Genomic DNA, 19063 nt, shown 5'->3' on the forward strand with positions numbered 1-19063 from the left:
TCCTTTCTTTGATATCTAACTCTTTATTTCCCAGAGCCTCAGTTTTCCCATATGTAAAACAAGGGGAGGGGGAGGTTGGACTCTGGCCCCTTCCATCCCTAAGTTTATGATCCTGTTATTTCTAAAACCCTCAGGACATCTCCACCTGGATGTTCCACTGACTTCTCAAACACAATGTATCTAAGATGGGGCTTAGAACCAAAAGAACTGTATACAAAAAGACTGCAACAATAGGCCTACTTCTCTCCTCTGTTTCCTCAGAAGTGGAGTTCTATTAAGGTAGAATGTTATATACACTGTCAGATTCAGTGGCTGGATTGTTTTCCTTACTGGTTTTTCTTTCCTTTTTTTTCTTTAAACCCATCCCTTTTGCCTTGGAACCAATACTGTGTATTAGTTCTAAGGCAGAAGAGTGGTAAGAACTAGGCAATTGACATTAAGTGACTTGCTCAGGGTCACACAGCTAGGAAGTATCTGAGGCTAGATTTTAACCCAGGACCTCCCATCTCTATATCTGGTTCTCTATCTTCTGAACCACCTGCCTACTCCAAACCCTTACCCTCTGTCTTAGAATGGACACTAACTATTGATTCTAAAGCAGAAGAGTAGTAAAGGCCAGGCAACGGGAGTTAAGTGACTTGTCCAGGGTCATATGGCCAGGAAGTGTCTAATGCCAGATTTGAACCCAGGTCCTTTTTGTTACAAAGGAGGGTTCAATGAAAGGTAAGTGGGCCATGTCACCAAGTGACTGTGATTTTAAAAAAAAGACATCAATAAAACATTTTGACAAGAAAATGAGTTTAATGTAGTTCTTCCTAACTCTGCTCTCCACTCTCATCTCACTATTTCTGTCAGCTCCACTGCCATTCATTCAGTCTCTCCCTTGTTCTAAACCTTGCTGTTATCTATTACTCTTTCCTCTCCCTCACTGCAGGAAGCCAATTAGTTACCAAATCCTGTCAATTCTACTTCAATAATATCTCCCTTCTTTGGCCATTCCTGTCTGTGCTCACAGCCACCATCCTAGTACAGGGTCTCATTATGAACTGCCTGGACTACTTCAATAACAATTGACCTTAATATGATGCCTTAAGGTTTGCAAAGCACCCTGCCAACACGACCTCATTTTATCTCCTCAACAATGAATACTCTAGAATCATAATCCCATTTTGCAGATGAGAAAACTGAAGCTGAGGGACTTGTCTGGCATAGTATTTGAACCAAGGTCTCCCTGATTCTAGCTTCAGCACTCTGTCCACTATAAACACTACCTCTTAACAGAAGAATTCACCACCCCTCTCCATTCCCTCTCCATTCTATCCCTGGCCAGACTAAGCTTCTTTATACATACATTTGCTCTTTCTAGTTCTTAAAACTTTTACCTTCTGTCTTAGTATGTGGCATTGGTTTTAAGGTAAAAGACTGATGAAGGCTAGCAAATGGGGTTAAGTGACTTGCCCAGAATCACACAGCTAGAAAGTTTCTGAGGCCAGATTTGAACTCAAGACCTTCCATCTCCAGACCTGGTTTCCTATCCACTGAGCAATCTAGCTACCCTAAACCTTTACCTTCTGTCTTAGAATGGGTACTAACTATTGATTCTAAGATAGAAGGGTGGTAAGGGAGCTAGGCAATAGGGGTCAAGTGACTTGTAACAGGTTACACAGTGAGGAGGTGTCTAAGGCCAGATTGAACCCAGGTCCTCCCTACTCCAGATTTAATGTTATATTTACTGTGTTACCTAGCTGTCCCCATAATTTGGTCTCATCACTTCTTTGCTTAAAAACATGCATGAGCTCTCTTTTGCCTAAAGATGAAAGGTTACCTCCCTTTATGTAAGGGGGAAAAAGGGTTTTCTTGGGTTCAATATATTAAAAGATGGTTGCCAGAGAATTGAACTATTATCAATCCTCAATTAAGAATAATCTCAAGTCAAAATTGACTTTTATGGAAGTTTATTTACAACTAAGAAGAAAGAGAGGAAATAGGGAAATAAGAATCTAACCCAGTAGGTAATTTACTATGATCCTCTAATTAATCCAGGTAGAGCTAATTAACCCTCAGCCAAGAGTCAGAGGGCCAGGGGCCCAGAGGTGAATGAAGCAAAACTTCATTCACAGAGTCTATTAAAAGAAGTTTCTTAAGAGAAGTTCAGGAAGATTCAGTCTTTAAACTCACCACGTGGAAATCAAAGAAGATATTTAAAGTAGTCGCACCAAGGTCTCAGCGTTCCAGCCAACACTCCTCCACTCCTCCACGAACCAGAAGAGGTCCTTCACCAGATGCCCTCTTCAACCAAAGACCCCTCACTCACTCGACTCCCTCTTTTTAAAGGGGTCACTTATGCATCACTTCCTGTGCCTTCCCCTAGCCTGCATGTCCAATCACAATAGACGCTTCTCATAGAACACCTAGGGGGTGGTCAGTCGATTCTGATTTGTCACTCTAGCACATGTAGGTTAGGACCTCCCAGAATTTGGAGGTGCTTTCACCTTTGGTGATTAAATCTAAATATTGGCAGTGTAGACTTAATCTAATTATCACATTTATCTGGCTTTCAGAGTCCTTACTCATTCCGACACCAGTCTATTCTCCTAGAAAACCTCCATGCACTGCACACTTAACTCAAACTAGACAACTCTCTGCTCTCAGAATAAGTCCTGAATTTTCTCACCTTTGTGCTTTTGCTTACTCTATTCCCAGTTCCCAGAGTGTCCCCTTCTTTATCAGCTCAATGCTCCTATATTCTTCAAAACCTTTTCCATAAAGCAATCGCTGATTCCCTCATGGGAAACAGCTTCTTTTTCTCTCTAACTTCACTTAGGTCTTTGTTTTCCCCACTCACACATGAAATTATCATATAATATGGTGGATCCTACTTGCCTCAGTGCATGTCAGTCAACAGGTACTTATTAAGAACCTACAAGGGGATGGAATACTATTGTGCTGAAAGGAATAATGAATGAGAGGAATTCCATGTGAATTGGAACAACTTCCCAGAAGTGATGCAGAGTGAAAGGAACAGAACCAGGAGAACCTTATACACAGAGACAAATACACTGTGGCACAATCAAATGTAATGGACTTTTCTACTAGCAGCAATGCAATGATCCAGGACAATTCTGAGGGACTTATGAGAAAGAATACTACCCACATCCAGAGAAAGAACTGTGGGAGCAGAAACACAGAAGAAAAATATCTGCTTGATCTTATGGGTCGATGGGGGATATGATTTGAGATGTAGACTCTAAGCTATCACCCTAATGCAAATATTAATAATATGGAAACAAGTCTTGATCAATGATACATGTAAAACCCAGTGGAATTACTCATTTCTCTATGGCAGGGTGTGGGGGAAGAAGAGGAGGGAAAAAACATGAATCATGTAACCATGAGAAAATATTCTGAATCAATTAAATAAAAATTTTCAATTAATAAAATAAAATATCAAAGTAAAAAAAAAAGAACCTACAAGGGGCAGCCAGGTTGCACAGTGGACAGACAGAGTGCCAGGCTTGGAGTCAAGAGGAACTTGATTCAAGTCTGGATTCAAATGCTTCCTAGCTGGATAAGTCACTTAGCCCTGATCACCTGGCCCTTGCCACTCTTCTTTCTAAGAATTGATACGAAGACAGAGGGCAAGGTTTTTTGGGGTTTTCTTAAGCATCTACCCTGTGCTAAGCACTGTGCTAAGCTCTGGGGATTCAAAGAAAGACAAAAGACAGCTCCTGCTCTCAAGCAGCTTACCGTCTAATGGGAGAGACAATGTGCAAACTACCACATACAACCAAACTGTGTACAAGATGAACTGGAGATAACTAACAGAGGGAGGACACTAGAATTAAGAGGTATCAGGAAAGGCTTCTTATAGAAAGTAGTTTTTTAACTGAGTCTTGAAGGAAATCAGGAAAGTCTAGAGACAGAGATGAGGTGGGAACATGTTATAGGAATGGGGTGGGACAACCAGTGAAAATGCAGTCATGGGGGCAACTGGGTGGCTCAGCAGATAGAGTGCCAGGCCTGGAGATGGGAGGTCCTAGGTTCAAATCTGGCCTCAGACACTTCCTAGCTATGTGACCCTGGGCAAGTCACTTAACCCCCATTGCCTACCCTTACCGCTCTTCTGCCTTGGAGCCAATACACAGTAGTGATTTTAAGATGGAAGTAAGGGTTTAAAAAGAAAAGAAAAGAAAATGCAGTCAAGAATCAGATTTTCTTCTTCGATTAAATTCTAGGGATCATGAAGGCAAAGACCATCTGCATGGTAATTTTTTATCTTCATGTTTCCTAATATGGTGTGCTACACATGGTTGGTGCTTGGAAAATGTTGTGAATTGGGAAACTGAGGATTAGGGAAGCAAAATTATTTCCCCAGGTAATTCAGTTAGTTCATCACAGAAGCAAGAATAGGGCTCTGTGCTCTTGGTTCTTTCTAATGAATTCAGTCAACATTCATTTACTAAGCTTATTTTATGTGCCAGGCCATGTTCTTCTGGGGATACAAAGATAAAAATCAACCCATCTCTGGCTTCTACAGGGGAGGGGAATGTACATATATAAATATAGACAAAGTAAGTGGAAGGGAATGGGGGTAGTAGGAAAAGCACTAGCAGGTGGAGGAATCAAGGAAAGCTTCATGTAGAAAGTGGCATTTGAACTTGGAAGGAAACTAGGGAAATTAAGAAGTGGAGGGAGAGGAAGAGGGAGAGGGAGAAGTAGACAGAGAGAAAGAGAGGTAGAGAGAGAGGCAGAGAGAGAGACAGAGACAGAGACAGAAACAGAGACAGAGGCAGAGGCAGAGGCAGAGACAGAGAGAGAATTTTAGCCATGGGAGCAGACTCTGCAATTCATCATTACTAAACCCAACCCCTCTCTACCTCTTCTCACCATGCAACTGGAGGGCATGTTCAGAAATGCTTTCAATTGAGCAGCCAAACACCCTAGAGCAGGGGTCGGCAACATATGGCTCTCGAGCCCTATCTGGCTCTTTTGAGGGCCAGATATGGCTCATTCTGCAGGAGCCATAAAGTCAATTTTTTTCAGGCACTGTTACAGGAGCTGCACTGTGAGCACTGTATGGCTCTCACGAAATTACAGTTTAAAAAATGTGGCGTTTATGGCTCTCACAGCCAAAAAGGTTGCCGACCCCTGCCCTAGAGAAAACCTTACTCATTTCCAAAGTCCCTTTATCCCCTTTGGGTTCAGCCCATAGCCATGACCTCATAATTTTCTCCAGCTCCTAAGACAGAATCATTGACATTGTCATGGAAGGAGGAGGCTGGGATAACAAATTGACAACTGGCTAGTTAACAAGTTTGAGAGCCCTTCTAATAGAATTCCACCATAAACAGAAAGTTCCTGAAGCCACTCAAAACCTCATGACCCTATGATGGAAAATCACGAACTGGTACCAGGCAGGGATATGGGAATCCCCTCACTTGTGCTAGCTAAATCCATCCATCCTTAGGAGGCTAAACCATGGCTCAGAATGCCCAGAATCCTACTGCTCTTATTTCTCCCCAAATGACTCCTAAAGCTATAGGTTATAGAGGAGGTTTGAGTGGATGGCCCTTAAGGGCCCATCCAGTTCAGACATGCAGTGTTCTAAATGCCATCCCACCTTGCCAATCTGTGTCCTAAGGGCCCTCCCCTCCCTGGAATTCTCTGTTCTAAGGGTCCTCCCCTAATCCATGAATCTACATAGAATACAGAACATTTGTGATTGTCAGACTCTAGCTAAGGGTTGTGGGGAGGTACAGAACAAGACAGAGAAGCTCTCAAACTCTCTCACCATGAGAAAGTCTCTGTCCTCTTGTTCTCCTTGGCACTGAACAGGTCCACAGGGCTGCTTTCACACATTCCAAGGAGAAAAGAGACTAGGAGGGCAGTGGGCACTCAGTCACAAGAGTGTAGCACTAGTAATTCAACCCACATCCAGAAATCAAGAGCTAACAGGATGAGGCTCATTCCAATCAAAGGATAGCCTGACGCCTGTTCATGTGAAAGTCATTGCATCTTTGCTCTTCTTCTAGGATATTCCACCTTTGCAGGGATTGTAGGAAAGAAATATCTAAGCCAATTCAGGAAAGAGTTTCCCTTTCTCTCTGTTTTAGGGCCATATAAAGAATAGTCTTACCTAAGACCTTGCATTGCCTCACACCCAGAAGGAGGCATCAAGCAGGTGGTACAGCAGTGAAGGTGGTCTCCCCTGACCCTGTGACATGAAAACATTCTTGTGGTGCAGCCCCCAGGGCCAGGGAGAGGAGTTCAACAGCAATGATATGATCAAGTGACCATCTGGGACCAAGGAAAGAAAGAGTTACATCATAGATTCAGAGAGCCATGGTGCATGGCCAACAGAGGGCCCAGAGAATAAAAAGATCAATAGGGAAAGAAGCATGCTCCCTGAATGCATAGCATCCTGGGTCAAATCCCCAGACACCCCATCCCTGGGCCTTGCTTTTGCCACTTGGTCTCTGTTTGACCTTAAAGAAGCTGCCTCCCTTCTTTTGTCCTCAGGTTTCTCATCAGTAAAATGGAGATAATAATATTTATCCCTTTCTATATTTCAAATGATGTCATGAAGACAAAATGAGATAATGGATATAAAATCACTTTGGCACAATGGTGTTATAGCATTATTCTATAAGAAGCCTTTAAGATTCCTGGTATGATTATATATAATAGCACTATTAAAGACATTATACTATTATAAGACATTATCATTAAGTCACTTGATACATCCACTTACCGAGTTTCCTTATCTGTGGAAGGAGAGGATATCTAAGCTCCCCCTTTCATACAGCAGATCCAAGAGCCAATTGTGCCAGTGATAAACTCTCTGATACTCTTCTCACCCCACTCCTCAGGAAGGCTCACCTTCACTCCCTCCACCCAGGAGATGTGTCCCAGTGACTCTTTCCCAATTCAAAACCAAATGGAAGAAATGTCTGACTCTCCAATGAGAAGGTACTATTTCCCCATATTCCACTGAGATAGGAAGAGCTACAGCTGGGTGAGTATTTCTGATGGCCATAGATGTGGAGATAGTAGTGGCATACATCCCAGATGCCCAGTCCCAGTGTCAGTAGGATTCCTGCAGTCGAATCCTGTTCTCCTCGGGGGTCCAATACTTTAACTTAACCATCAGCTCACACGAGTTGGAGACAAGGCAGCAAGGAAGACATCTCTGGGTGACCGCATGCAAGATAAGGGGCTCCTCATGCATTAAAAGTATGGGTGCCTGACTTCCCTCAATTTCCAACTCCTCTTACCAACCAAGCTCTTTCTTTACAGAGCCAGTGGCTGCCCTGCTGAGCAGTTGATGTGGTTCAGATGGTGGAGCAAAAAGAGAATCTGTCTTTGAATCGGAAGATCTGGGTTCAGGCCCTGACCTTAACATTTAGTGTGTGACCTTAGCAAATCACAAACTTCTCAGAGCTTTAGATTCCTCATCTGTCAGTTGAGATAGTAGAGAGTATGGATATTATTCATATCACCTACCTTACAGGACTATAATGAGAAAAATGCTTTGTAAATCTTAGAGTGTTGCTGAAATGCAGAAGTGTTAGGAATTGGAGTTTTTTCTTTCATTTTCTAAAAGGATCGATGATATTACAGGATGATGTCTTGACTTCTGGACTTCTGTATGAATTGGATTTAAGTGAGGCAGAGTTGCACAAAGTTGTCAACCTCATTCTCTCTCCCAGAGTCATTGAAGTCCAGTGACAAGACAAAAATCAAAGTGGTCTTGTGATGGCTTGGGATGAGGTGGATGACCTTGTCTTCTTCCATGTCTAACCAAGCTCTAAGCACCACCACATAACACTTATTTCCTCTGCCTTAATGGTGATTGGGACAAATTGTTCTCATCCACCCATTTCTCTGGAGAAGTCTTCACATGTCTATGAAACCTAACCACACTGCCTTAACTGACACATACCTTCATCTGGGAAGAACTTTCTTTCCCAATTTCTCCCTTCAGTTCTTCCTGGGAGCATGCTTTTCCTGTAGTCAACCCTTTGTTCTGCCTCTTGCTCAAAAGCTGACCAGGCCATTAGAGAAAAATATAGAGGAGTAAATTTGGCTGAGGAACCTGCTTTTAAAGAAACCTGTCCTAGAAATATTTTGGAATGATCAGCTGTGATAGACTTAGCTGCTCTTAGCAATATAATGATTCAGGACAATTCTGATGGACATACGACAAAGAATGCTCTCCTCCTCCAGAGAAAGTTTGTTGGTGTCAGAATGCAGATCAAAGCATACAAATTTCACTTTAATTTATTTGGGTTTATTTTGAGGTTTGGGTTTTATATTATGATTGTCTTTCAAAAATGAACAATATGGACATTTAAAAAATGAAGAAAACATGTCATATTCTGTTTTGTTTTTCTATTTAACCAATCTGCTTCCCACCTCTTAGATCTACTTATGATTTAGACATTTGTCAAGGGGAAATCCCAAATTCAACTTTTGTTTTGCTTTGGGAAGTTTATTTTAAAAATCTATATGATTCTCTCTCATTTAGTTCAGGAGCCCCCAGTTAGGGTAGAATCCTGGTGCTTGAAACAGAAGTATTAACTACTTTGGCTCTTTAATTCTCTCATACTTTGCCTGCCATTGTACTCTTTCTCTCTTTTTTTGCCATCACCTTTCACAAATAGGAAAGCACACAGCCAGGAACAATAAAGCTTAATCTTTCACCTAACATAAAAATTAAAAACAAGTTACATGGAATTAATAACTATAACTTTAAAGGATAGGAAAACTTTGGATTTTTTACACCTACTGTCCCAATGGGATAAAGTGGGGAAAAAAGAAAGACTCAGATGGCATCAGGGCATGCATTTTCTTAAAGACTTTGGGAGTAGAGGGTAGTTTATTTACCTCTTGCCTCAGCCTCAGTCTTGTCCTATCTCTAATATTTGCAGGCAAATGCAGCAAAAACAAATCTCTCTCTCTCCTCCTCTCCTCCCTTCCTTCCCTTCTTCCTCCCTCTCCTCTCTTCTCTCTCCCTCTCTCTGTCATATAATTTATTGAATTTAACTCCAAAGAGTATCAAATCAAATAAATAAATTTACATTTACAAATAAACTTTTTAAAAAGACCTTTAACATCCAGGCAGCTATAACACATTTTCAGCTGCTTTTTCCTACTGTGATTTCTCTCCTTTTTCTATTTAACTCTGTATTTGAGTATATTTCCCTTGTATGTAGTTGAAACGTTGTTTCATGAATTTTTAACACCAATACTCTCCTGGTTATGCTATATGACCATTAATCATAGAATACCACGGTCTTCAAAGAAACAAAATTGCCAGGGACCCAAAGGGCAATGGAGAGGCACATAGTGGGTGAAAGAGGTTGAAACATATTAACAATGGTGATTTGTGCCCAAGTGAGATTATCCAAGAAATGCATGATTGGAATAAGAGGTGGGCTGGTCATGTAGCAAGAATAAATAGTAATTGATGTATTGCCCAAAGTACTTCCCTAGTTTGCTCAGTCACTGGTGTAAATACCAGCCACACTGACTGCCTTGTATGTAGTTTGTCTATCCAGTCTCCATTTTATCTCCTCATTCTCACTAGCCTAACTTCCAACAGAATCATATACTCAAGAAGTAGCGAGGTGGCTCATCGGATAGAGAGCTGGTCCGGGGTTCTAATCTGGCCTCAGACATTTCCTACTTGCGAGACCCTAGACAAGCCATTTAACCCCAATTGTCTTGCTCTTAATGCTCTTCTGCCTTGGACCCAGTACTCAGTATTGATTTCAAGACAGAAGGTAAGGGTTTAAAAAAATCATATGGGGACAGCTGGGTAGCTCAGTGGCTTACGAGCCAAGCCTAGAGATGGGAGATTCTATGTTCAAATCTGGCCTCATACACTTCCTAGCTGTGTGACCTTGGGCAAGTCACTTAACCCCCATTGCCTAGCCCCTACCATTCTTCTGCCTGGGGACCAATACATAGTATTGATTCTAAGGCAGAAGGTAAGGGTTTAAAAAATCATATGCTCAGCATTTTCCTCCATCCAGTTGGATCCTTCCTTCTCTTCCCATGGTAAGCAGGGGTTGGGAGAGAGAGAGAGAGAGAGAGAGAGAGAGAGAGAGAGAGAGAGAGAGAGAGAGAGAGAGAGAGAGAGAATCTATTGTGTTCCAGGTACTGTGCTAAGCATTAAAGATACAAATACAAAAGCAAGGCAGTGCCTGTTCTCAAGAGTACAACACATAAAAGAGAACTAGAAATACAGGCTCAGAAGCACATAGTGTCATAGTGTAGAGATGGTTGGGAAATGATGTGGAGGCCTGGTTTGAGGCATGGAGTGAAAGTTCCCTTATCAGAGCTGCACTTAACAGGATAGAGTTCAAGATTCCAGTAGAAGGAAGATGGCCAAATATATTTTCCCCAGAGATTCATGATTCTAGGCAATGGAGATTTTCCTCTGTCCACAGAAGTAGAATTCTGATGCCTACTACATTCAGAAGCATTGTGGTCTGTAGAAAGAGTGCAGCCTGATTTGAGGTCAGAAGGCCTGAATTCAAAATCCAATTCTCCTGCTTACTGACTCTGTATCTGTTACCTACTTTGAGCTTCATTTTCTTCCTCTATAAAATGGTCTCTAAAATCCCCCCTAAATACTCTAATTCTTTGCTTAATAATTTTTAGCACCATGGACAGCACATCCCCATCTATGAAGGCATCAAAGCTAGATGTTATAGGAAAGACAAGAACAGAAATTTTGGTCCCTCCACCAACACCACCATCACCACCACCACTCCCCACATCCACCTGGTAGCTCCCCGCTGGTAACTGGGCCTCTAGACTTCTGGGAAGCAGCCTGCAGGCTCACAGGAGGGAGGGCAAAGATCAGACTGATGATCCAAGATCAAAGAGATAGTAGGGAACTTCAGGTCCACTGTCTCCACTCCCCACCTCATCTCTTCTTCCATCCATCCCATCCCACCCCCCACCCACCCCCAGTCTCCCAGCACATCGATTTTCCTGTGCTCTCTGCTCTGACATCAGCTCTTGTCGATAGAAGACACCAGATTCAGTCAATAAGACAGGGCCAGGCTAAACTTCAGACCAAGATTTAATCACTGCACTGGGGCTGCTGACATTTGCAGTGACAGATTTTCCATTAACCCCACGGACCTCACCAGTCATCTCTCTGCTTGGCCCCCTGACCCTCAGGTGTTTTGTTCTGAATCTCTGACCACCAGCAGCTCTCTGCTCCCAGGAGCTGGGATGGTAGGCATGAAGAGAGCAGGAAGCAGGGTCTGTGGCCATGGCCTGGGATCTACCTCAGGAGGTCAGCACTTAACCTATGAACAGAGGTATCTCAGGGAAGCAGAGAAGGACATTTATTGCCACAGAGGCCAGCCTAGCTCCATTGAACTCAAAGAACACTGTGTCCTAAAGAGACTGACAGAAGCCTGGAGTCTATACACCTGTCTACACCAATTCCATTTATACTGTATAAGTCATAGTGACTAAATGCCTTATTTTAACTCATAGGCCAGAACTCACACATTTAGATAATAGTGAGATTAGACCTGAGATTAGATCGCTGCACTTCCAGCTTCAGCAAGACAGAGAGATCTAAGAGAAAGGCAGAGACACAGAGAGGCAGAGTGAGAGATGGATGGATGGAGATATAGTTATTTATAGGGGAAAAGAAAGACAGAAAGAGAAAGAGAGAGAGAGAAAGAAAAGAAGGAAAGAAGGAAGGAAGGAAGGAAGGAAGGAAGGAAGGAAGGAAGGAAGGAANAAGAAGGAAAGAAGGAAGGAAGGAAGGAAGGAAGGAAGGAAGGAAGGAAGGAAGGAAGGAAGACAAAAGAAAGAAGCTATACTAGATAATCCCTAAGGGTTCTCCAACTCTAGTCTAAGACTTACATATGATGATAGAGCAAATAAAACAATAAGATGGAAGGTACCCATATGGACCCAGATATCAGAGGAAGAAATTGAGGGCCAGACAGTTATTTTCTCAGGATCACACATAAAATAGCAAAGTTGAACTCTTCCATTTCCTACCTTTTCGCCTTGGCAGAAAGGATTCCTTGTACTTGTAACATTCCCTACCAAATACTACACGAAGTTTTTCCTGATCCCTTACCTATCTCCCCCAAAAGAAATTACTTCGTATTTATTATGTGTCTATATTCCTACATGTCTTCTCTGATAGAAAACAATCTTCCTGGAGATAGAGTTTCTTTCATGTTTTTCAATCTTGGCATAGTGCGCAGCATACAATAGGAGCTTAATAAATGCTTGCTGATTTATTGACCTACACCTTGTAGAATCTTGAGCTTCCTTCAAAACATAACTCAGGTGCTGCCTTTTACATGAGGCCTTTCCTGACCAGCACTTCTCCCAGTTATTAGCAATTCATTCTTCTTATAATTACTTTGTATTTCATTGTATTTGACTTTATATTTATTCCTCTTATAATTACTTTGTATTTAATTGTATTTCACTTTGTGGTTACTTAATCGTGTACTTGTTAGATCTTCCCAGTAGCAGTTAAATTCCTTAACTCAGAAAACAATATACACAGTGTCTTCAACAATGCAAATGAAAACATCACTAAATGAAAGTCAAACAGAGTAATTGGAAAACCAATAATGATCCAAGAGAGTAGATAATGAAATATACCTCTCCCATTATGGCAGCTCAGTTTCCTCATCTGTAAAGAAATCTGGAGAAGGAAATGGTAAATATCTTTGTCAAGAAAAGCCCAAATGGGGTGCCACAGAGTCATATACAACTGAAAAATGACTGAACACACATTACAGCAGAGGCAGGAAACCACAAGAGCAAAATGGTGCATACACTGTCAGATGGATGCACTTTATTAGATGCTTTGGGTTTCTTTTTTTTGTCACAAAGGAGAGTTCAGTGGGAATGAGTAGAATTCCTGTAACATAAAAACAAAAAGTTATCAATAAAACATTTCTAAAAGAAGAAAACTAAGCTAGCAAAGTTGATGGATGTCTTCATATGATTTTTGAAGATAAGCAAGTACCAGAAAATAAAATTCTAGTGAGACATCATTAATCCAGTGCAATATCACATAAATAACAACAAACCAGAAGAAATCATGTACACCTGGTAAAGGTGAAGACGACTTCGTTTTTGTCTTTGGGTCCCCAGCCCCTTCCCCAGTGCCAATGCAGAATAGACATTTGAAAATATTTGTTGAAATGACATGATATGAACATAGACCTTCTGATTCCAGATCTACTCTCTCTACAACATCATGTTGTTGGGATTAGATAATCATGATGTCCCCTTCACAGCAATCCCACCTCTCCTCCTTCCCAATCATTGATTCACTTATTCATTCCTTCAATAAACATTTGTAAAATCTCTACTATGTTTACATGATAGATATATGATAACTTGGAGATAATTAACAGAGGAAGGTCATTATTATTAAGGGATATTAGGAAAGGCTTCTTGTATGAAATGGAACTTTAGTTGAAACTTGAAGGAAACCTGGAAGTCCAGAGGCAGAGATGAAGAGGAAGCTCATCCCAGGTATGGGGGCAGTCAATGAAAATAGCCAGAGTCAGAAAGAGTATCTTGTTCAAGGAACAAGAAGGAAGGAAGTATTCCTGGAGTTCAGAGCACATGGTGGAGGGTAAGAAAAGAACATATAAGAATGGAAACATAGGAGAGATCAGGCTCTGAAGACTTTGAATACCCAAGAGAGGATTTTATATTTGATCTTGAATGTGTTTGAGATCTGCTAGAGTATATTGAAAAGGGAAGTGATGTGGCTGGTTGTTTACCTTAAGAAGATCACTTTGATAGCTGAATGGTGGATGGACCAGAGTAGGAAGACACCTGAGGTGAAGAGAACTATAGGCCATTACAATAGTCCAGGTATGAGATGATAAGGTTCTGCACCAGAGTGGTGGCAGTGTCAGAAGAGAGAAAGGGGCATACCCAAGAGATGGCAGGAAGGTAAAATCAACAGGCCATGGCAAGAGATAAGCTGGGGAAAGAGAGTAAGGAGTCAAGCATGAAGCCTAGGCTCCAAACCTAGATCACTGAGAGGGTGGTGGTGCCTTCAAAACTAATGGAAAAGATCAGAGAGGGGGTTGGGAGAAAAGATAATGCATTTAGTTTGGGACATTTTGAATTTAAGATACCTACAAGATGTCCAATAGGTAGTTGGAAATGGTAGTCTGGAAGTTATAAGAGAGTTTAAAGCTAGATAATTAGATCTGAGAATCATCAGAATAGAGACAATAACCGAATTCATGGTAACTGATGAGATCACCAAGTGAGAAAGAATGGAGGAATAAGAGAAATGTCCCTGGACAGAACCCCATAGGGCATCCCATTGAAAACAGACCATCTAAATTGGCTTATAAGAGTAATGTTGGATGATGAGATTAGAAGCTAGCCTGTAGAGAGATAAGAAGGCAACGGAATTGGACTAGATGATTTCTAAAATCCTCTCTAAATGCTTTAATTCTATGATTAATAATATTTTGGCATATGGCACCATGGACAGCGCATCCCCATCTAAGAAGACTTTATAGTTAGATGTTACAGGAAAGACAAGAAATAGAAATTCTGGTCTATTCCACCACCATCACCTCTTCCCCCATCCACCCAGGAGCTTCCAGCTGAGATGACAGTAATGGTCTTGTTTCTGGGCAGCAGCCTTCAAGAGAGGAAGTAGAGGAACCAGCTGGTTTTAGTAGATGGCCTTCTCAAGAAGTTGAGGCACAGGGGGGGCAGCTGGATGGCTCAGTGGATTGAGAGCCAGGCCCAGAGATTGGAGGTCCTGGGTTAAAATCTGACCTCAGACACTTCCTAGCTGTGTGACCCTGGACAAGTCACTTAGACCCCATAGCCTAGCCCTTACCATTCTTCTGCCTTGGAACCAATAAATAGTATTGATTCTAAGATGGAAGATAAGGGTTTTTTTAAAAAAGGAGTTTAGAGGGGGCAGCTGAGTAGCTCAGTGGAATGAGAGTCAGGCCTAGAGAGGGGAGATCCTAGGTTCAAATCTGGCCTCAGCCACTTCTCAGCTGTGTGACCCTGGGCAAGTCACTTGACCCCCATTGCCTACCCTTACCACTCTTCTGCCTTGGAGCCAATACACAGTATTGACTCCAAGACAGAAGGTAAGGGTTTAAAAAAAAAAGGAGTTTAGGGCACAAAGGGGGGAAAGTTACGGGATGATAATTAGTGGGGATGGGGGATGGATCATCTAAGGGGGTTTTAAGGAAGGGAGAAATATAGATATGTTTGTGGGCAATAGGTAAGACGTTAATAGACAGTGATTGGAGTGAGAGAGTAGGGACAATACAGCAGGGGCAGTTTGCTGGTGAACACAGGATAGAATGGGATTCCTGTGTGCATGGAGCAGGGTTTGTCATTTCTTCCTGTGAAAAAAGGGTGAAGAAAGAGGAAGCAGAAGACAGCATCTGAGTGACATGAGAAGAGGAGGGGAAAAGAGGAATTCTCAGTGAATCACCTCAGTTTTTTCAGTGAAATATGAGGAAAAATTTTCAGCTGATCCTGTGGGGAGAGAGATAACTATGGGAGGTTTGAGGAGGAATGAAAAGGTTTGGAAAAGCTAATATAGTAAGTGGGACAGTGAGTGGATTAAGGAGGCCTTGCTGCAATGAGGGTCTAATTAAGATTAACTAACATTCATTTGTAATAGACACAATCAACATGGTTCCATGATTTTCTTTATCTTCTCATGAGTAAGAGCGAAGGCAGTGAGCAGTGCAAGTTAATACCAGGCAGAGTCTTGGCAAGGCAAGGTTAGCAATAGGATAAGAGGGCAAGGGTGTCAAGAGAAGATAGAGTTGAACTGCTTTACTGAGGGATCTAGACTTAGAAAAGAAGAAAATAGGCACTGCAGGGGTGGTGTGCTAGGAAAGAATGAAGGGGTCAAGGGATTAAAAATTGTGTTATAGGGGGCAGCTAGATGGCTCAGTGGATTGAGAGCCAGGCCTAGAGATGGGAGGTCCTGGGTTCAAACCTGGCCTCAGACACTTCCTAGCTGTGTGACCCTGGGCAAGTCACTTAACCCTCCTTGCCTAGCTCTTACCACTCTTCTGCCTTGGAACCAATACACAGTATTGATCCTAAGACAGAAGGTAAGGATTTTTTTTAAAAAGTTGTGTTACAAAGAACGAGGTTTGGGGTTACAAGGCAGACAAAGGTAGACTGAGAGCAGATAGTGATCAGATAAGGGAATTTCAGGGTCCATGATCATGGAAATGAAGAGTTTGTGGGTAATGGCAAGATCAGGGGCATGACCATCTCTATGCATAGCTGAGGTGGAGTGGGAAAGTAAAATAAGCAATTTGAGAAACTGGGTGGTTAGGGTGTGTGAAGGAGTATCAGTATGTTGAAGACTCCTAATATGAAGGCAAAAGTTGAGGAGAGAAAGACCATGAGCAGGGACTAAACTCAGTGAGGAAAGAAGGAAAACAGTAGGACAACAGCTACCAGAATTTTGTTTAGGTGATACATATGGACTGAGGGACTCCCCAAAAAGAGAGATTACTGCATCATAGTGATAAATGGTGAGCCTGAGAATGGCAATGAGGAGCAAAGAATATTCCTCTTCTCCCACCTGGACCACAGAGTATGCAGCAATGAATGAATGTCCAAATCATCCTGGAAAGGGTGACCAGGGAGCCTGTGTCATCAAGGAAAAGCCAGGCTGCTTATAAGACCTAGAAGATGGAAAGAATGGGAAAGGAAAAGATTTAAGTCAAAAGGAAGTTTGTTATGTATGTAGCTGGCATTCCCAGGAGCACAATAGAAGGGGTGGGCATCTTTAGAGTGGTACATTATGGTAGTAGGGAAAGGTTTATGGGGATGGGATTAAGGGAGCAAAAAGTGGGGGAGCAGAGAATGGGGTTCAAATAATGGCAGCTGAAGATTTAAAATCACTGCAATGGAAAGAATATCACTGGATTGGAGTTTGTTCATTATTGAGAAATTAATTTAGTTAGTTATCAGCATCCCAAGAAGTTGGCCTCCGGATGGAGTCCTCTTAGGACATTTATCAATTTGAGCAGATGACCAATAAGAGAAGCAGAAGGAATGATGTTTCTCTCCTTGCTCTGCAGGTAAAAAGAGGCCAGAGAAGGAGACCAGCGTGATGGAATTGTGTGTGTGTGTGTGTGTGTGTGTGTGTGTGTGTGTGTGTGTGTTTTTGTGCCTGCGTGTGCATGAGCTCATTCCTCTCTTGCAGATGGAATATTGTTTTGCAATGGATAAACCATATATGGGAGATGGAATGTAATACATGGGAAATTACAAATGGTCAGCTTGGCTGTACCCTAGAGTTCATGAGGAAGAAGAAATGGGCAATAAAATAAAATAACAAATGCAATAAAACTGAAAAGGCATCATGGGCCAAGATCATGAAGAGTTTTAAAAACCAAACAAGGAACTTTCATATTTTCCTAGAGACAACAGGGAGCCATTGAAGCTTCATGAAAAGGGAGAGTTATATGATGAGATCTTTATTAATATATCTGTTACTTAATGCTATCAGAGACAATAGAACATTTGATCTAAACTTTATTTTACAGATAAGGTAGCTGAGGCACAAAGATCTGAAGTGACTTAAGATCACACAGCTAGGTAGCACAGTGGATAAAGAACCAGGCTTAGAGCCAGGAGATCCTGGGTTCAAATCTGGCCTCAGACATTGGGAGGAAGGAACAAGTATTTATTAATCACCCTTTTGTGACAGGTTTAACTTATTTGATCCTCATAAGAACCCTGAAAAGTGGGAGCTATTATCAATCCCTCTAAGATTTGGGAAAACTGAGGCAGAAAGAAGTCAAGTGATTTGCCCAGGGTCACAGAGTTAGTATGTATCAGAAGCGGGGTTTAAACTAAGATTTTCCTGTGTCTATCTACTTCTCCACCTAGATACCTCTGACTAGGTTTGTTTGGGAGTCAAATTTCATGACCTTGGAAGATATAAAAGGGGGATCAGGTTAGATAACAACATCTGGAATGGAAAAAACATATGTTCTGCGAAGTCATAAATAATTTCCTGGTGTGCTTTTTAAGCAGCTCCCTGCCATGACTTCTGTCAGGATTTAACAGAAGCCCAGGCTAGGATTCACAGGGTAAGTTGGCAGAGACTCCCATCATGGATTTGGAAATTCCCATCACAGATTTTTTTTTTCATAAACAACTAGGTGGTTCAATGGATAGAGCCCTAGACCTACAGTCAGGAAGAACTGGATTCAAATCCTGCCCCAGACATTTATTAGCTATGTGACCTTGACTAAATTGATTAACCTCTGTCCTGCCTCCATTTCCTCATCTGTAAAATGAAGAAAATACTAGAACCTTTGCACAGGGTTATTGTGAGGATAAAAATGAGATTGTTTTTGAAAAACATTTTACAAACCCTAAAGGTATATACAAGATGCCAGTTATCATTAGCATCATCATTATGTTTATTATCTAATGCTATAAGAGACAATAGAACATCTGGTCCAAAATCTTTATTTTACAGACAAGGTAACTGAGGCACAAAGATCTGAAGTGACTTGCCCAAGGTCACATAGCTAGCAAGTACCGCAGTCTGGATTCAAAACTAAATGCCAACCCCCAGTCCTAGAGACAGAAGTTCAAATCTGACCTCTGACACGTCCTGGCTGTATGACCCTGGGCAAGTCACTTAACCTTCATTGCCTAGCCCTTACCTCTCTTCTTCCTTGGAACCAATACACAGTACTGATTCTAAAATGTAAGGTAAGGGTTTTTTTTAAAAAATAATAAATCCTTAATAAGTGCTTATTCCCTCTCCCTCAGTTCTTAGTACATTAGTCCCTTAATACATCATCTCTTTAGAAATATGCACTAGGGGATTCTTCTAAGGAAGAATCAAACCATTCAGCTTTGTATGTAGCCCTGAGCTCTTGTCTGGTGATCAAGAGAGTGTAAACTCATTCAATCCACCATTTCTGGCCAACCCGTACCAGACAGGGCCATCCAGCCATCTACTCGGGCCATTTTGGCCTTTACCCTGCACATATCTTGGTCC

This window comes from Gracilinanus agilis, chromosome 3, assembly GCF_016433145.1.
Source record: "Gracilinanus agilis isolate LMUSP501 chromosome 3, AgileGrace, whole genome shotgun sequence".
Taxonomy (NCBI): domain Eukaryota; kingdom Metazoa; phylum Chordata; class Mammalia; order Didelphimorphia; family Didelphidae; genus Gracilinanus; species Gracilinanus agilis.